Source organism: Rhagoletis zephyria, unplaced genomic scaffold (assembly GCF_001687245.7).
Source record: "Rhagoletis zephyria isolate East Lansing unplaced genomic scaffold, Rhagoletis_zephyria_1.1 Rzeph_scaffold_00029, whole genome shotgun sequence".
In the NCBI taxonomy this organism is placed as follows: Eukaryota; Metazoa; Arthropoda; class Insecta; order Diptera; family Tephritidae; genus Rhagoletis; species Rhagoletis zephyria.
The window spans coordinates 243,911-248,701 of record NW_016157113.1 but is presented as its reverse complement, the minus strand read 5'-3'; positions in this window follow the sequence as shown (position 1 = coordinate 248,701).

The following is a 4,791-nucleotide window of genomic DNA, read 5'->3' as shown; positions in this document are numbered from 1 at the left end:
TAGCCCAATTCTCTATAGGTGGCACGCCTTTTTTTACTGATAAATTTAAAGTTTTTCATATATTTTTCCGTAATAAAATCTGTCACAAGAATTTGTCACTCAAACAGAATAGAGCTTTTAAGGTGACCTCAAACAGGCGCGATACTACCGATGCGATACGATATCGTATTCGATATGTTAACGATAAAAAGCACACGCGCTCAAGCAAATGCGATACGATAAAATCTTTAAAAAGGTAACAAACACAAAAAAAAAGGTAGTCATAAAGTTTGATGTATAAACATCTGTGTCCCGTCCTAACTAAACCCGAAATGGTCCCGAAAAAGTCCAAAACTAGTCTCGAAAGAGTTCCGAACTAGACAGGTAGACAGGAACTAAACCCGAAAATTCCTCAACTTGTCCAGAAATCGTTTAGTACTGCACCCGAAATGATCACGAACTAGTCCCAAAAAAGGTCGAGATAGTCCCGAACTATATCAACTAAGTAGTAGTTTTGCTAGAACAGCTGATTAGATTAGACACATGAAGCAAAGCTAAGTCCCTCTCCCTGCCCTTTCCAACGTAGAGGAAAGCAGCAGATGCCTCATCCAATACTATTAGGGCTGCAGCGTTTTCGTCCATTCGTATGACATGACGATCATCGACGACTCCAATACAAATCCTTCACTAAATTTGCACGAGTTTTTCGAAGATCTCCACCAAAGGACAGAGGACCCTTAATAAGGGCCCGGACATTCAAGTTGCATATCCTGAAATCATGTCCTTAAAAATGTTTATCAACAAACGTGGATGATCTCATTTGAGACATTTTATCTGTTTTCATTGAAAAAGATTTTTACGTAGCTTATTATTTAATCAAGCTCACAATGTCGCTATATAGATATTCTGGCGAAATTCACAATTAAGTCTAAATTTTTTAACTTCGGTTTTAATATAGCCACGCCCATTTCTAGAATATTCTTTGATTGAAAAAGTTGTGGAACAAATGTGGTTGACGAAATGATATTCTGCCGAAATCCGCAAACGAAATCCGTTTTGCAAACTTTAGTCCTACAATTGTCACGCCTATTTTTAGGGGTTTGTTGTCTTAAAGAAAAATTTTGCCGTACAAATATTATACCTGGATAGGTATTCTATCGGAATCTGCAATTAAATTTGAATTTTTGCAAAAACTCGGATGTTTAATACCTTACTAAATATATCTCAAGATAAGTTTTGGAAAAAAAATTACAAAAAATTGTGGACTCTCACAAAATAAACCATCTCTTCATAAAGAAAAATATTTTAAAAATAGTTCTTGAAAAACCCCCATTTTTTAATCACGTGTTTTTATAAAGAATTAACCAAAGATTACGATGGTGTAATTATAAATCCCTAATTTACTGGTCTTCACTATGCAAATCAACTTCAAAAATTCAACTATTAATAGCTAAGTTAGCTTTAGGACAATCTTGACCATCTTATATATAGAAATATTAAGCACGTTTCTTTAGCTTTAAAACGACGCTAAGATGAAGTCTCTACGATGGACAGAACCCGAGATATAACGATTTGAAGGAGTACATGATTAGTCAGGATCACGAAAAAATGCAAATTTTAATAGATCATATCCCCAAAGAAAAAAGCGAAAAAAAAATTCCTCGCACACGTGTTAGCTTATTTAATGTATAGAACCCATAACAAAATTTGAAGCCAATCGAAAGTGTGACACCAAATTTGGTGTTCGATATGAAAAAGAATGTCTAGCACTAACTGCAACTCCACCTACGGTTGCCACGAAGAGCCCTCCTCCTGGTAAAAGCTTTAATTAGCGTTTCGGTTTGGCTTAAAGCCCCATCTTAGCGCATTATTCTGTCGCTCTCGAACTTACCTCTAGCTATGTATTATAACCAAGGCTGACAAATCTAAGATAATGCTTGAAAAAGCCTATTTTGCAAATATTTGGAGGCTTTTTGGTTTTTGCGTAATTCGACTTACGTGCATTTTCACAATATGTCATACATTTTCGGGGAAAAAGAGACGATAGAAATGCGTGAATTAAAGCACAAACAGTCAACGACGTAGCGTAGACGTAGGTTGACGCAGACACGATCTATCTTATGGGATTAGCGTGTTAACGAAAACTCTCTCTCTATCAACAGTAAATTTGATATGCTGCTACGTACGTCAACCTACGTTTACGCTACGTCGTTGACTAACTGAGCTCTAAGTCGAATTCATACACAAGTTTGATACAATGGAAGCATACATTCCTACTGTCAGAGTTTGAAGAATTCCCAACGGATTTGGCGCTCATTAAGAGCGCGGTTATTCACGAACGTGTACGTAGAAACATAAGAAGTTTGCTGTTTTGATAGAAAGAGAGAGACTACATCACGGTCATGCGGTGGTGAGTTTTTGTTAATACGTAGATCCCATAAGATAAAAAGCGCAGTTAGTCAACGACGTAGCATAGACGTACCAACGTACGTACGCAGCAGCATATCAAATTACTGTTGATAGAGAGAGAGAAAAGCAACGGCAACGTCACCGCCACGCGGCGGTTACGTTAACACGCGAATCGCATAAGGTAGATCGTGTCTGCGTCAACCTACGTCTACGCTACGTCGTTGACTGTTTGCGCTTAAATTGTGTCAGCTGAGAGCGTGGTTACCTACGAACGTGTACGTAGCGTAGCGTAGAAGTATCATATCAAGTGTGTTGTTGATAGAAAGAGAGAGAAGCAACGTCTACGTCACGGTCATGCGGTGGTGAGTTTTTGTTAACACGCGGATCCCATAAGATGGATCGTGTCAGCTGACACGTTCTCCGTTTTTACGTCCGTGGGTAACTGCGCTTTGAGGCAAATTTTGGTTGTTTGATAGTAGGCATAACAAAGCTCCAAACAAAAGGTTTGACATTAAACGTGGACAGACATTTTTCAAAAACGGATTACCTCAAAATATGCAATAAACGGTAAAAAAAAAACTTTGTCGAGTTATGCTATTTTGTTTTTCCGTAAATTATAGACTTAAGTTGTTCTTTGTCTACATATATGTATCAATTTATGTACATATTTACTTACAGCGTTTTAATTATCTTCGACACATGATAGTTAGTGGTTAAATATGAACTTCTCATGAGAAAACTAGAGGCAACAAATGAATTGCAAGTAAAGTGAATGCTCTTGTACGTATGCGGCACATGTACATATGTATATTAAAAAAAATCGCACTCGCAATATTTTCTCATGACATAGAAATGTTTACTTGGAAATTATCGCATTTATCACACCGGCCACGACACAATTAAACAACAAACATTTAGATAAAAACGATAATTTATGTAATTCAATTATTAATTTCTTTCTTCCTTCAGCTTAGATCATTACTACTCAGCGCCAACACGCAACAGTACTCGCATTATGGCTCAGTTATGCATACTTGGCATTGCATGAGAGTTGTCACATAAGGAATCTGTTGAATGAGCTTTGCGTGTAAGAGGTTACCCAACGCACAGGATTACATATGTATGTATGTAGAACAACAATTAACAAATTTTCATTAAAATTTTGAGCTTTTTAACCGGATTTTTTAGTATGCAATTTTTTATCCCATTAAATTTTAGTGTTATAAAGTGCAAATTTTAAGCGGCTGAAAAAAACGCTTTGATTTTTTATGTATATATATTTTTTTGTGATGACTTTTTTCATATAACCATGAAATTCGTATGAAAGAAAATGCGCAATACCGTTTGCAAAGAAAAATTAAAAAAAAAAAATTAATTACCTTAACAGTTTTTATAAATTGCACTTGTTATATTACAAAAACGGAAAAGTCGTCAGACAAAAAAATTTAAAATCAACGCGATTTTGCATCCGCCTAAAACTTGCACTTTATAATACTAAAATTTAATAAGCTAATAAAAATAAATAATAAAAAAGCTCAAAATTTGAATCAAAACTTGTTAAATTTTTCATAGCTGTGTATAGTTTGATTTATATGGTTTTGGTTAAACCAGAAACCATATTTTTATGGAAAAAATAACAAAAAAAAATGCAACTTTAAAATTTCCCACCGTACGTAACTACAGTGCTTATAACATTCCCACGACAGCCGGTTCTACGTACCGGAATGACACGGGTTTTACCCGACCAAGGGCTGTTGTTTCGGCGATCTAACCCCGTTTAGGTCGGCGAAGTATCTCAGAAGTTGCTCGTCCATAGGGCTACATTCACTACGTATTCTTCTACTCAGGGCTGGCATCGAGTCAAACCCAGGGCCAGAAATCTACACCTGTTGTATATGCCAGTAACGACTACACCACAACTCCACCTCAGTCAAGTGTAATGCCTGCGAGGGGTGGAGTCACCTTAGAGTCTGCTCAAGAGTACGGACACATCGACAGTGGACCACGTACGTGGCCCCCTGTTACTCAAACAGAGCAGCCTCCACGGCTAACCTCAGTCCACCTGAGCAGCCTCACACAGTCACCACAGCACAACAACATAATAACACCACAGACCATACCGCAGCCACGACAGAGCACATAACACACACAACCGCACCACTCCCCACACGCCGCCGACAACAACTCCTGGCTCCTCCTACAATCTGCACGGCATGTCAGACCAGGATATTCCGTAATGAGACATCAGTCAAGTGCAACACCTGCCTTGGCTGGTGCCACTTTAGGGCATGCTGAGGTCTGCGTACCTTGCGAGATTGGACTGGGAACTTCGAGGGCCCGTGTTGCGCTGCTCGGTCGCAGACCTCAACTGCGACGACTCCCGCCACCACCACAGGGCGGCAA